This window comes from Bos mutus, chromosome 5, assembly GCF_027580195.1.
Source record: "Bos mutus isolate GX-2022 chromosome 5, NWIPB_WYAK_1.1, whole genome shotgun sequence".
Lineage (NCBI taxonomy): Eukaryota > Metazoa > Chordata > Mammalia > Artiodactyla > Bovidae > Bos > Bos mutus.
Window position 1 is genome coordinate 26732135 of NC_091621.1, and position 16286 is coordinate 26748420.

A 16286-nucleotide genomic window follows, 5' to 3' on the forward strand; every position below is an offset into this window, starting at 1 on the left:
ACAAAGGTTCGTCTACTCAAGGCTATGGTTTTTCCTGTGGTCATGCATGGATGTGAGAGTTGGACTGTGAAGAAGGCTGAGCGCCGAAGATTGATGCTTTTGAACTGTGGTGTTGGAGAAGACTCTTGAGAGTCCCTTGGACTGCAAGGAGATCCAACCAGTCCATTCTGAAGGAGATCAGCTCTGGGATTTCTTTGGAAGGAATGATGCTAAAGCTGAAACTCCAGTACTTTGGCCACCTCATGCGAAGAGTTGACTCAATGGAAAAGACTCTGATGCTGGGAGGGATTGGGGGCAGGAGGAAAAGGGGACGACAGAGGATGAGATAGTTGGATGGCATCACTGACTCGATGGACATGAGTCTCAGTGAACTCCGGGAGCTGGTGATGGTCAGGGAGGCCCAGCGTGCTGCGATTCATGGGGTTGCAAAGTGTCAGACATGACTGAGCGACTGAACTGAACTGAACTGAATATTCTGATACTATCTTTAGGGTTTTCTATGTACAGTATCATATCATCTGCAAACAGTGAGAGCTTTACTTCTTTTCTGATCTGGATTCCTTTTATTTCTTTTTCTTCCCTGATTGCTGTAGCTAGGACTTCCAAAACTATGTTGAATAATAATGGTGACAGTGGACACCCTTGCCTTGTTCCTGATCTTAGGGTGAATGCTTTCAGTTTTTCACCATTGAGAATAATGTTTTCTGTAGGCTTATCATGTATGGCCTTTACTATGTTGAGGTAGGTTCCTTCTATGCCCATTTTTTGAAGAGTTTTAATCATAAATAGGTGCTGAATTTTGTCAAAGGCTTTTTCTGCATCTATTGAGATTGTCATATCATTTTTATCTTTCAATTTGTTAAAATGGAAATCACATTGATTTATTTGCATATATTGAAGAATACTTGAATTCCTGGAATAAACTCAACTTGATCATGGTGTATGACCTTTTTGATGTGTTGTTGAATTCTGTTTGCTAAAATTCTGTTGAGGATTTTTGCTTCTATGTTCATCAGTGATATTGGCCTGTAGTCTTCTTTTTTTTGTGTTGTCTTTGGTTTTGGCATCAGGGTTTGTTGGCCTCATAGAATGAGTTTGGAAGTGTTCCTTCCTCTGCAATTTTTTGAAAGAGTTTTATAAGAATAGGCATTAGCTCTTCTCTAAATGTTTGACAGAATTCTCTTGTGAAGCCATCTGGTCCTGGGCTTTTGTTTTCTTTGGGAGATTTTTGATCACAGATTCAATTTTGGTGCTTCTAATTGGGTTGTTCATAATTTCTATTTCTTCCTGGTTCAGTCTTGGAAGATTAAACTTTTCTAAGAATCTGTCCATTTCTTCCAGGTTATCCATTTTATTGTCATATAGTTGTTCATAATATTCTCTTATAATCCTTTGTGTTTCTGCATTGTCTGTTGTAACCTCTCCTTTTTCATTTCTAATTTTGTTGATTCAATTCGTCTCTCTTTTTTCCTGATGAGTCTGGCTAAAGGTTTGTCAATTTTGTTCACCTTCTCAAAAAACAAGCTTTTAGTTTTACTAATCTTTACTACTGTTTCTTTCACTTATTTTTCATTTATTTCTGCTCGGATCCTTATGATTTCTTTCCTTCTGCTAATTTTGGGGGTTTTTTGTTCTTCTTTTCCCAGTTGTTTTAGGTGTAAAGTTAGGTTGTCTATTCAATGCTTTTCTTGTTTCTTGAGATAGACTTGTATTGCTATAAACTTCTCTCTTAGAACTGCTGTTGCTGCATCCCATAGGTTTTGAGTTGTCGTGTTTTCACTGTCATTTGTTTCTAGAACTTTTTTGGCTTCCCTTTTTATTTCTTCAGTAACCTGTTTCTTATTTAGAAACATGTTGTTAAATTTCCATGTGCTTGTGTTTCTTACAGTTTTCTTGTAATTGATATCTAGTCTTATAGCATTGTGGTCAGAGAAGATGCTTGATACTATTTCGATTTTCTTAAATTTACTGTGGTTTGATATGTGACCCAAGATGTGGTCTATCCTGGAGACTGTTCCATGTACACTTGAGAAGAAGGTGTATTCTTCTGCATTTGGATGGAATGTCCTGAAGATATCAATGAGATCCATCTCATCTAATATATCATTTAAGACTTGTGTTTCCTTTTTAATTTTCTCTTTTGATGATCTGTCCATTTGTGTGAGTGGAGTGTTAAAGTCTCCTACTATTATTGTGTTACTGTCAATTTCTCCTTTTATGTCTGTTAAGTGTTTGTCTTAAGTATGGAGGTGCTCCTGTGTTGGGTGCATAGATATTTACAGTTGTTATGTCTTCCTCTTGGATTGATCCCTTGATCATTATGTAGTGCCCTTCCTTATCTCTTGTAATCTTCTTTATTTTAAGGTATATTTTGTCTGCTATGAGAATTGCCACTCCACCTTACTTTTGCTTCCCATTTGCATGGAATATATTTTTCCATCCTCTCACTTTCAGTCTATATGTGTCTTTAGGTCTGAAGTGGGTTTCCTGTAGACAGCATATATATGGGTCTTGTTTTTATATCCATTCAGCTAGTCTGTGTCTTTTGGTTGGAGCATTTAATCCATTTACTTTTAAAGTAATTATTGATATATATATTCCTATTGTCATTTTCTTAATTGTTTGGTGTTGGTTTTGTAGATCCTTTTTCTTCTATTGTATTTATCAACTGTATAAATCCCTTTCATATTTGTTGTAATGCTGGTTTGGTGGTACTGAATTCTCTTAACTTTTGCTTGTCTTTTTATTTCTCCATCAATTTTAAATGAGATCCTTTCTGGGTACAGTAATCTTGGGGGTAGACTTTTCCCTTTCAGTACTTTAAATATATACTGCCATTCCCTTCTGGCCTGCAGAGTTTCTGCTGAAAGATTAGCTGTTAAGCATATGGGGTTTCCCTTGTATGTTACTTGTTGCTTCTCCCTTGCTGCTTTTAATATTCTTTCTTTGTGTTTAGTCTTTGTCAGTTTGATGAGTGTATGTCTTGGCATGTTTCTCCTTGGATTTATCCTGTATGGGACTCTTGGATTTCTCCCTTGTGCCTCTTGGACTTGATTGACTATTTCCTTTTCCATGCTGGTGAAATTTTCAACTATAATCTCTTCAAAAATTTTCTCATACCCTTACTTTTTGTCTTCTTCTTCTGCTACTGCTAAGTCACTTCAGTCGTGTCCGACTCTGTGCGACTCAATAGACGGCAGCCCACCAGGCTTCCCCGTCCCTGGGGTTCTCCAGGCAAGAACGTTGGAGTGGGTTGCCATTTCCTTCTCCAATGCATGAAAGTGAAAAGTGAAAGTGAAGTTGCTCAGTCATGTCCGACTCTTCGCGACCCCATGGACTGCAGCCTACCAGAGATTTTTTGGGCAAAAGTACTGGAGTGGGGTGCCATTGCTGGGACCCCTATGATTCAAATGTTGTTGCATCTGATATTGTCCCAGAGGTCTCTGAGACTATCCTCAGTTATTATCATTCTTTTTTCTTTATTCTGCTCTTCAGAAGTTACTTTCACCATTTTATCTTCCAGTTCACTGATTCGTTCTTCTGCTTCAGATATTCTGCTATTGATTCCTTCTAGAGTATTTTTAATTTCAGAAATTGTGTTGTTTGTCTCTGTGTGTTTATTCTTTAGTTCTCCTAGGTCTTTGCTAATTGATTCTTGCATTTTCTTTGTTTTGTTTTCAAGGTTTTTGATCATTTTTACTATCGTTATTGTGAATTCTTTTTCAGGGAGTTTGCCTATTTCCTCTTCATTATTTGGACTTCTGTGTTTCTAGTTTGTTCCTTCATTTGTGTAGCATTTCTCTGCCTTTTCATTATTTTTTTTAACTTATTGTGTTTGAGGTCTCCTTTTCCCAGTCTTGAAGGTTGAATTCTTTCTTCCTTTTGGTTTCTGCCCTCCTAAGGTTGGTCCAGTGGTTTGTGTAAGCTTCCTATAGGGTGAGATTTGTGCTGAGTTTTTGTTTTTGTTTTTCCTCTGATGGGCAAGGCTTCATGAGGTGGTTATCCTGTCTGCTGATGATGGGGCTTGTATTTCTGTTTTGTTTGTTGTTTAGATGAGGTGTCCTGCACAGGGTACTACTGGTGCTTGGGTGATGCCAGGTCTTGTATTCAGGTGGTTTCCTTTGTGTGAGTTCTCACTATTTGATACTCCCTAGGGTTAGTTCTCCAGGAGTCTAGGGTCTTGGTAAGTGCTCACACTCCAAAGGGTCAGAGCTTGCTCTCTGGTCAGGAATGAAGATTCCACAAGTGGTTTGTTATGGCATTATGTGAGATTAAAACAAATATCCAAAAACGAGAAACCAAAGATGAACCCCCAAAAAATGGCAGTTACAAAACCAGGCAAATAATAATTAAAATCATGGAATATACACATATACATATACACCATGCTGCTGCTGCTGCTAAGTTGCTTTAGTCATATCTGACTCTGTGTGACCCCATGGACGGCAGCCCACCAGGCTCCCCCATCCCTGGGATTCTCCAGGCAAGATCACTGGAGTGGGTTGCCATTTCCTTCTCCAATGCATGAAAATGAAAACTGAAAGTGAAGTCGCTCAGTCATGTCTGACTCTTAGCGACCCCATGGATTGCAGCCTACCAGGCTCCTCCGTCCATGGGATTTTCCAGGCAAGAGTACTGGAGTGGGGTGCCACTGCTTTCTCCAATATCCACCATGAGCAAAGTCAAAACAGACAAACAAAAATAAAGTACAATAGATTGACTCAGTGAACAAAGGAAATCAAAAGTTATATTTATGAGTTAACAACAAAACTAACTAAAGCACAAAGTGGAAAACAAAACTGAAGCAAGGTGCCAAGTGGGGAATAAAGCAATGAAAATAAAACTAACAAATATGTTAGAGGAAAGGAAAGACAAAAAAGAAAGAAACAATAGACACGCAAAGTTAAATAAAGGTAGGTGAACATTTATACACATTAAAGATTAACTGCAAGGGGAAAAGAACAGTAAAAAAGGCAAATGAATAAATGTAGAAAAATATAATAGGCTTACAAAATTAAAAGTTAAAAATATAAAAAAAGAGAAAAGAAAAAAAAATGGAAGAAAGAAAACAAAAAGAGGAAAACTCCACAGGACTGCAAAAGCCCAACGTAGATTCAAAGGTTTATAACAACAATAAAAAGTGTGACTGAATATACACATATACATATACACCCATAAACAAAATCAGAACAGTCTAACAAAAATAAAGTCCAATAGATTGACCTGGAGAACAAAGGAAACCAAAAATTATATATACCTGGACAAAGCTAACTAAAGCCCAAACTTGAAAACAAAACTAAAGCAAGGTGCCAATTGGGGAATAAAGCAATGAAAATAAAACTAACAAATATGTTGAGAGGAAAGGAAAGAAAGAATAGATATGCAAAGTTAAATAGAGGTAGATAAAGATTTATATATATTAAAGATTAACTGCAAGGTGAAAAGAACAGTAGGAAAAGCAAAGGAATAAATGTAGAAAAAATAATAATAGGTTTAAAAAACTAAAAATTAAAATTAAAAAAAGAGAAAAGGAAAACTCCCCAGAACTTCAAAAGCCCAATGTAGAGGCAGAGGTTTATAACAACAATTAAAAATGTGACTGAGGAGGAAAAAAGCCTCAAACGCTTAATTAGATTTTATCAGATCAGATCAGTCACTCAGTCGTGTCCAACTCTTTGCGACCCCATGAATCACAGCACGCCAGGCCTCCCTGTCCATCACCAACTCCCGGAGTTCACTCAAACTCACGTCCATCGAGTCAGTGATGCCATCCAGCCATCTCATCCTCTGTCGTCCCCTTCTCCTCCTGCCCCCAATCCCTCCCAGCATCAGAGTCTTTTCCAATGAGTCAACTCTTCGCATGAGGTGGCCAAAGTACTGGAGTTTCAGCTTTAGCATCCATCATTCCTTCCAAAGAAATCCCAGGGCTGATTTCCTTCAGAATGGACTGGTTGGATCTCCTTGCAGTCCAAGGGACTCTCAGGAGTCTTCTTCAACACCACAGTTCAAAAGCATCAATTCTTCGGTGCTCAGCCTTCTTCACAGTCCAACTCTCACATCCATGCATGACCACAGGAAAAACCATAGCCTTGACTAGATGGACCTTTGTTGGCAAAGTAATGTCTCTGCTTTTGAATATGCTATCTAGGTTGGTCATAACTTTCCTTCCAAGGAGTAAGTATCTTTTAATTTCATGGCTGCAGTCACCATCTGCAGTGATTTTGGAGCCCAAAAAAATAAAGTCTGACACTGTTTCCATTGTTTCCCCATCTATTTCCCATGAAGTGATGGCACCGGATGCCATGCTCTTCGTTTTCTGAATGTTGAGCTATAAGCCAACTTTTTCACTCTCCACTTTCACTTTCTTCAAGAGGCTTTTTAGTTCTTCTTCACTGTCTGCCATAAGGGTGGTGTCATCTGCATATCTGAGGTTATTGGTATTTCTCCCGGCAATCTTGATTCCAGCTTGTGCTTCTTCCAGTCCTGAGTTTCTCATGATGTACTCTGCATATAAGTTAAATAAACAGGGTGACAATATACAGCCTTGACATACTCCTTTTCCTATTTGGAACGTCTGTTGTTCCATGTCCAGTTCTAACTGTTACTTCCTGACCTGCATACAGATTTCTCAAGAGGCAGATCAGGTGGTCTGGTATTCCCATCTCTTTCAGAATTTTCCACAGTTTATTGTGATCCACACATCAAAGGCTTTGGCATAGTCAATAAAGCAGAAATAGATGCTTTTCTGGAACTCTCTTGCTTTTTCCATGATCCAGCGGATGTTGGCAATTTGATCTCTGGTTCTTCTGCCTTTTCTAAAACCAGCTTGAACATCTGGAAGTTCACAGTTCACATATTGCTGAAGCCTGGCTTGGAGAATTTTGAGCATTACTTTACTAGCGTGTGAGATGAGTGCAATTGTGTGGTAGTTTGAGCATTCTTTGGCATTGCCTTTCTTTGGGATTGGAATGAAAACTGACCTTTTCCAGTCCTGTGCCCACTGCTGAGTTTTCCAAATGTGCTGGCATACTGAGTGCAGCACTTTCACGGCATCATCTTTCAGGATTTGGAATAGCTCAACTGGAATTCCATCACCTCCACTGGCTTTGTTCGTAGTGATGCTTTCTAAGGCCCACTTGACTTCACATTCCAGGATGTCTGGCTCTAGGTCAGTGATCACACCACTGTGATTATCTGGGTCGTGAAGATCTTTTTTGTACAGTTCTTCTGTGTTTTTTTGCCATCTCTTCTTAATATCTTCTGCTTTTGTTAGGTCCATACCATTTCTGTCCTTTATCGAGCCCATCTTTGCATGAAATGTTCCTTTGATATCTCTGATTTTCTTGAAGAGATCCCTAGTCTTTCCCATTCTGTTGTTTTCCTCTATTTCTTTGCATTGATTGCTGAAGAAGGCTTTCTTATCTCTTCTTGCTATTCTTTGGAACTCTGCATTCAGATGTTTATATCTTTCCTTTTCTCCTTTGCTTTTTGCTTCTCTTCTTTTCACAGCTATTTGTAAGGCCTCCCCAGACAGCCATTTTGCTTTTTTGCATTTCTTTTCCATGGGGATGGTCTTGATCCCTGTCTCCTGTACAATGTCACAAACCTCCGTCCATAGTTCATCAGGCACTCCATCTATCAGATCTAGGTCCTTAAATCTATTTCTCACTTCCATTGTATAATCATAAGGGATTTGATTTAGGTCATACCTGAATGGCCTAGTGGTTTTCCCTACTTTCTTCAATTTAAGTCTGAATTTGGCAATAATTAGATTTCATAGTACCAATAAAATTGATGACTACAACAGGGGGGGGGGGAAGAAAAAAGAAAAAAATTCAAAAGAATCTACAGAACAAGTCAAAACATAAGAATAATAAATGTTTTTCTTGAATCACTTCTAAGAGAGTCCTTTCCCTTGTGGGGAGGGAGTCACAGTCCACCTCACCTCCCTAGGATGCCCTCCAACACTGTGCTGATCTCTGGACCTGTTGCGGGGGCAGCTCAGATTCTAATCTGGTCCTACTCCTCTATGTTCTTGCCTCCAATGTCCACAGCTATCATAACTAGTGCATCTTCTTCTGTGGGAGGTCTCAATGACCTTTTATATATTCCATAAACACAGAATCTGCCTAGTTGATCATGTGGATTTAATCTGGGGTTTTGGGTCTTCTTTCTTAGTCACACTGCCTCTGGGTTTCAATTGTGGTTTTATTTCCACCTCTACATGTGGGTGGTCCACTGGGGTTTGCTCCTGAGGCTGCCTTGGAGGATTTGGGTTTGCCTCTGTGAGGGCCAAGTGTGGAGGTGGTGCAGCTGCTTGGGTCGCAGAGGTTCTGGCAGCACCAGGTACTCAGGGGAGTTGGCACCTAGGGCAGCAGGAAATATAGTGCTCTAGAAGGGTATGGCAACCAGTAATAGCCGATACACTCCAGTATTCTTTCCTGGAGGACCCCTCTCCCTGACAGAGAAGCCTGGCATGCCACAGTCTACAAGGTCACAAAGAGTTGGACACTTCCAAAGCAACCCTATACTCATAGATGCAAGACTTCTTTTGCCTGTGGCAGCTGTGCCCCAGTGAGAGTTAAGCATGAAGGTGGCGCAGCTGCTTGGCTTGCGGGGACCCTGGCGGCGCCACGTGCGCAGGGACACGGACTGCCTCCACCACAAGAGTTATGACCCTTTTGGAGTCTTTTTTCAAGCCTCTTGTAGCTGGCAATCAGAAGGCCTCTTTGGCCAGTCTTTCTCCATAGCTCTGCCCATTCAGGCACTTAAGAGGGCTTCCTTGCCTGGGTTCCTTCTCTGTTGTTCAGTGCATCAGGCACATAGAGGGACCCCCCTGACTGGGGTCCTACTCTGTAATTGGCACATCAGGCACTTAATGGGACACACTGGGTGGGGTCCTACTCTGTAGTTCAGTGTGTCAGGCATTTGATGGGCCAGCCTCTCTATTGTTCAGCTGCCAATACTGGCGTGTTGGAGGATAGAGGCTATGGTGATGGCTCCACCCGCTACGTGTGACTTAGCAGTATCGCCTTGCTTCCATGGCCGCCCGGCTTTCCTCCACAGGCATTTCCCACCACAATCTCCTCCCTCACATCCCCTCGATCTGTCTCTCCGCAGTCAACAGCAGCCCTTGCCCTGGGATTGCTCCACAATTCCTAAACTCCAGCTCCCAGCCGCTGCACCTTCCAGGGCATCTACATCCCTGCCCGGGGTACGTATGGCTGCGGTAAGGACTGTCTGATTCTCATTCCATTTAGGCTGCCACAGATCAGCTGTTTCACTCTCCGCCTTAAATGTTTCTCCTCTGACTCAGGCAACTGCCCCGATGCAGGGACCGGACCCCTGCTTCAGTTCCCCTACCCGCTGAGGGCAGGTCCAGTCCTACTAATGAAGGAGGAAACAGACAGAGCTGGACTGCATCTCAGGCCAGGCTGCAAACATCAGGCTACATGCATGGTCACCCTCCAATGGACTCTGAACTTTGCACCTGGTGTCTACAGAAATAGCATACCAATGGAAAACCAGACCTCCCAGATAAAAGAGCCTCAGGACTTGTACTTGGACTCTCCATCGCCTAAAAGAATATGCTAATTATCTCTGTAACAGAACAAAGTCGTAAATTCCATTATGTTTATCAGGATACGACCACAGGGCTATTAATAAATGTCCACTGTTTAACTATCGGCTTATGACACATGAATCATGGGTTAACTTTGATTGTATCTCTCTTTTACCCTGTCCAGACTAGTTTCAAGGAATTTGGGGAGGTGGGTTTGAGCACGTACACTTAGGGTATATATAAGGTTTTCACAAAAACTGGTCAGAGTCCTTGGCTAAGAGGAGATTCTGCCTTTAGCCCGCCGGCGTAATAAACTGCACTCCACTATCTGCATTGTCCTTCTGAGTGAGTTTGTTTCCCAGAATGCATGGCTACAACAACACTCCTGGTTTTCCCTTCATCCTACCAAGTTTTGCGTGGGTCTATATATTCGTTTCCGCTGGCTAGGTACTCCTGTCTGCTGTCAGCTGGTGTTCTGCATGCACTTCTGTGTCTGAACATGTATTCCTGATGTATCCATGGAGATGCACTCCACATCCACCTACTCCTATGCCATCTTGTTCTCTTGAAACTACAACAACATTGTTAATCAGCTATACCCCAATACAAAATAAAAACTTTAAATTATACTGTCATAAAGGACTTAACAATCTGGCCACAAACCACCTCCTTTGGCTCCATTTGAAGTAGTATTCTCACTGGCCCCCAAAATGTTCTGTACTATTCTCACATGCTCATCTGTGTTCACTCTAGAGCCTCCTACACACACACACACACACACACACACACACACCAACCTGAAGTGTCCATTCTTTCTTCTCTGTCCTGTTTGAATCCAACCTCTCCCATGAAGTTTCCCTGACCATCCCTGCCAGAAACTCTGTGTTACTCTTCTAAATGCCTGATATTTACATGTTTGAGGCATAAAAAAATTAATATCTTTAATTCTAAGAAAATCCCATGTAATCTTTCACTCTAAAAAGAGAAGAAATGAGCAATAAAAGAACATTTCACAAGATATATGTTCTAATTGTATTTTTAATTGAATCTTTCATTAGGACATTGGGGGAAGAGACTGGAGGAGGCAATATGCATGAATATCAAATTACTAAAGTAACCAAGAGGGTAAATGGATCAAATCCCAGAAAAATTATGCATAATTTCCCCATTTTCTGTCCTATATATGATGCATTTTTAGTGATAATATCAGGATAATAAACTCGGTAAAGAGAAGTTATGCCTAGTCTTTTGTATTTACAAAAATTTATTATCTTTATAATGTTCACTATAAAAAATTCAAAAAAGAAAAGATTAAAAAAAAAAAAAAAACAGGAGTCCTCAAAAATCTCACTACCCAAAGATAACCATAGTTTGGCATATATTTATTGTTATTCATTTCCAAATGCACATATGAAGCTAAAATATATATTATTTTATATGATAGGGTCATGTTTACTTAAAACTTGCTTTTCCACCCAGGAATCTATTATGGAAATTTTCTTAAATCCATAAACATTGATATACATCATCTTCTGCCACTACACGGTACAGTGTTGTATGTGCATTTGTCTTCAAGTAACAGAACACAAATATGAACTGACTTTAACAAAATAGGAGGCGAATTAGATCGTGGAATCCAAGGAAAGGCTAAATAACTGAGAAAAGGGCAAGGATGCAGTGGAACCTCAGGAAAAACTTAGGAGGAGGGACTGAAACAACATTAAGAGTTCTGTTCTCCTCATCTGTTTTCTTTCTTGGGTCCATTTCATGTTCTTTCAAAGAAGTATGGATTTCTCCACACAGTAGGAAACATTGCTCTGACTGTACTGACTATACTTTTTAGGCTACAATGTTCAAAATCTCAAGGAAGGGGCTCATTACTTAATTTCCACCCCTATGCCAATCAGCTATTAGAATGCAGCAACTCCATAGTAGCCATGGGAATGGACAGACGCAGGACCTGGAAGAACCAAGGTACTCAGCAGACAAAAGTATAGATGTTCACCATAATTCACATAGTCAATATCCTGTAAATGACCATAGAGGAGGCTTACAATTTTTAGTGCTGTAAATTCTCAGTAAATATTTTAAATTACCGATACTCTGAACATTCTTATACATTTAACTTTTGGCACTTATCTGATAATATCCTTGGGTTTCCCTGGTAGCTCAGACAGTAAAGAATCTGCCTGCAATGCAGGAGACCCAGGTATATCCTTATGGTATACTCCTAAGCTGTATTTATTCAATTTATCTATTCACTCGATAAATATTTTGAATATCTATATCCCAGGCTATATTCTAAACACTAGAAAAATAGCAGTAAACAAAACAGAAAAACCCCAACTTTGAGGAGCTGATGTTCTACTGTGGAAAGACAGGCAATAAATAAAGTTAAATATATGGGGGAAGGGGTGAAAATGGCAATTTTTGTCTTGTATTGTGTGCTGAAACCCAGGAATGAAAATATAGCTTCTTTTAAATAACTAGTGAAAGAGGGTGGTATTTAAAAGAGACATTAATTGGCAACCTGAAGGAGATGAGAAAGATCTATATGACTTTCTGAGGAGAACTCATTCTAAACAGAGAAAATTTCAAGTGCAAAGATCAGGGGTGAGAAGATGCATGGCCTGTTCTGAAAAGAGCAGGAGCCTAATATGGCTGGCCAAGAGGCAAGCTGCCAGAAAAAAAGCAGAAAAATATGATAGGAGGCCAGATCACAGAGGCCTCTGAGGCCACCACTAAGTCTTTGACTATTGCCGTGGGCAAGGAGAAAGTGACTAGTAGGCTTGAGCAGGGAACTAACATGATCAAAGCTGCTGCTGCTGCTGCTGCTAAGTCGCTTCAGTCGTGTCAGACTCTGTGCAACACCATAGACAGCAGCCCACCAGGCGCTCCCATCCCTGGGATTCTCTAGGCAAGAACACTGGAGTGGGTTGCCATTTCCTTCTCCAATGCATGAAAGTGAAAAGTCAAAGTGAAGTCGCTCAGTCATGTCCAACTCTTCGCGAACCCATAGACTGCAGCCTACTAGGCTCCTCCGTCCATGGGATTTTCCAGGCAAGAGTACTGGAGTGGGATGCCATTGCCTTCTCAAATGGTACTACCCAAAGTGGGGTCCATGGGTCTGTGCCATCTGTAAGTGGTGTATTATCAGTTGGTGACAAAGCAACCTGTAACTGAAATTTAATTTTATACTTTTTGAATCAAATAATAAAAGTGATGTGTTCTGCTTGTCTTTTTAAATTTAATTTTTCCAGTAGTTCATTCTGTACTGTATTTTACAGAGGCATCAATCCATGATGGAATGAAATTTTTAAAATAGATCTTTATCACGGGATAGTTGCCGAGTACTGCCTTAACTTACATTTTAAAGGACTGCTCTGGCTTGCCTTGTTGAGAACAAATATAGATGAGAATAAAGAGAATAGTTAAGAATCTTCTGTAACAGAGTCTTGGTGGATGAGACCAGGATGGTAAGAGAAGATGTTGCTGTTTATTATTATTAAAAAAAAAAGTGGTGGGTAAATTCTGTATGTATTTTGAAATTAGAGCTTTCAGGATTTGTTAAGGAAATGAACATGGTATATGAGAGTCAAATCTTTCCCTGAGTAAATGAAGAACAGGAGAAGAGTAAGATAGAGGAATTCTATTTTGAACATTCTGAATTTCCGAGGGGCTTCCTGGTGTCTCAGTGCTAAAGAATCCACCTGCCAATGCAGGAGACACAGGTTCGATCCCTTCCCACATACTATGGAGCAACTGAGCCTTTGCTGTGCTCTAGAGCCTGTGCTCTAGAGCCCAGGAGCCACAACTACTGAACCCATGGGCCAGAGCTACTGAAGTCTGGGCACCCTAGAACCTGTGTTCCACAACAAGAGAAGCCACTGGAATGAGAAGCTCGTGCACAACAACTAGGGAGTAGCCCCACTTCGCTGCAACTAGAGAAAAGCCCAAGCAGCAACAAAGACCCAGCACAGCCAAAAATAAATAAATAAAATAAATATTTTTTAAAAGAATTTGAATTCATGGGAGATTCAAATATATGGAGATTTAGAGATTGGGGAAATACAGAGGCTCCAGCAAAGGAGTCTGAGGTAGCCACTGAAGTAGGAGGAAAACAGGAGAATGATATCTTCTAGGAAAGTGAAGAATATCCAAGAAGCAAGGAGTGATCAATTATGTTAAATGCAGTTAACAGATAAATAGGATGAGGGTAGAGAGATGACCACTGAATTTGAAGAAACTGACAGTTTCTAGAGACTTTGGCAAAAGCAGCATCTATGGAGTAGTGGGAGGCAAAGGCCTGTTTAGACATGGTTCAAGAAGTAATGGGAAGAAAAGAATTGTGACAGCAAGTATAGATAACTTCACTACGTTTTGGTTTCAAGGTGAGCAAAGAATTAGGGACATATGGCTATCACCAAAAAAGATAATAAATAGCAAATATTGGTGAGGATGGGGAGAAAGGGAACTCTCATGTACTGTTGGTGGGTGTGCAAAATGGTGTGGCCCCTATGGAAAACAGTATGGAGGTTCCTCAAAAAATTAAAAATGGAATTGTCATTCTATCTAGCAATTCCACTTCTGGGTATTTTTCCAAAGGAAAAAACCACTAATTTGAAAAGATACATGGACCCCAACATTCATAGCAGCATTATTTATAATAGTCAAGATACAGAAGGATCTAATTATCCATCAATAAATGAATGGATAAAGAGGACATGGAATATATATGCAATGGAATATCTATCTCAAAGACTGAATACTTTTTAAAATCTAAACATACCAGTTTTCTATCACTGCTATAGCAAATCGCTATGAATTTAGTTGCTTGCTGCTGCTAAGTCACTTCAGTCGTATCCGACTCTGTGCGACCCCATAGATGGCAGCCCACCAGGCTTCCCCGTCCCTGGGATTCTCCAGGCAAGAACACTGGAGTGGGTTGACCTTTCCTTCTCCAATGCAGGAAAGTGAAAAGTGAAAGTGAAGTCGCTCAGTCGTGTCCGACCCTCAGCAACCCCATGGACTGCAGCCTTCCAGGTTCCTCTGTCCATGGGATTTTCCAGGCAAGAGTACTGGAGTGGGGTGCCAAATAACATAAATTTATTACCTTACGGTTCTGTAGGCTAGCAGTCTGACACTGGTCTCACTGGGATGACATTATTCTGTCAGGCAACATCATGTCCCTTTAAAAGGCTCTTGGGAAGAATCTGTTTCCTTGTCTTTGCCAGCTTCTGGCTTTTCTACCTCCTCCATCTTCAAAACCAGCAACAAGAAATCAGAGCCTCCTACACCATTCTACTCTGACCTCTTCTTCTGACTCCCTCTTCTGCTTCTAAGAACCCTTGTGATCACACTGGGCCCACCCAGGCAATCCAGAATAACTCCTTTAAGGTCATCTGATTTAGCAACCTTAATTCCACCTGTAATTCCCTTTTGCCCTATAACATATATTCAGAGGTTCTGGGCACTAGGATGTGGACATTTTTAGGGTTTTGGGATCTGCCTCCCACAACACATAATGCCAAAGTGTCCTGTAGAAACATCACACTCTCTCCAATATAGTATGAAAAGGACTATTCACCACTACTTCACTAACTCTAGGCATTGTTTTTCAGTTTGTCAGTGGACAATATCACAAATAGTCTTTTTTTAGCACCTATTTGATTACTAAAGAGCCTAAGCACCTTTCCTATAGAGTTTTATTCTTCTTTTGCAAAGAAAATTAGTGCCCTCTGCAAAAATTTTAAAGGTCTTTTTTGTTTGCTTTTCTAAGAGTTAAGAGAGATTAATTTTGTGCCAAGCATATATACTATAAATCTGAGGGGGTTTCCAGCTTATCATTAGTCTTTCAACTTTCTTTTCATTATTTTCTCATCAAATCTGTCAGTTATTTTAGGGGTGTGTTGGCCTTTATGTTTTTAGAAAAATATTCTCCACTATAGGTAAGTAAAATTTCCCTAATTTCTCAGTGCCCTAGTAAAAATGTCCTAAGCCTCCTGAGACATGGACATGTATCTAAGATAGGGTATGTTTATTTTCACTTTCCCTAGAAGAACTTTGCTCTGCACATACCAAGAGAATTAAATTCTGTAACCAACTGTCGAGTTTACTGCTCTAATTCAAATGGTTACAGTCTGGTCTAGGCCTCCAGGGTAGTCCTCATGCAGTCAGGATGGGAGCTCTAAGTATTTACATTTTAAAAGGCATGAAGTCCAGACTTTGGACACATCTTCATATGGGGCTTCCCAGATGGTGTTAGTGGTAAAGAACCCGCCAGCCAATACAGAAGATATAAGAGATGCAAGTTCGATTCCTGGGTCCAGAAGATCCCCTGGAGGAGGGCACGGCAACCCACTCCAGTATTTTTGCCTGGAGAATCCCATAGACAGAGGAGCCTGGAAGGCTACATACGGTCCACAGGGTCACAAAGAGTTGCATATGACTAAAGTGACCTAGCCTACATGCATACAGGTGCTGATCAGATTAGGGTATACAGTGAAGACACCCATGGTTTCTCTGACCCTTGGGAGGACATAATTACCTTCCAAAACAATTAGAGAACTTAGGATTCTTTCTATACCTCAATAAGGAGACTAAGTTGTTTTTTTCTTTCCGGATGGCTGTATGTTTCGTTTTTACCAGATGGCTCTTTCCTGTACATAAACAGAAAAAAAAAAAAAAACCCACAGTAGTGTATAGCTACTCTCGTAGGACATTT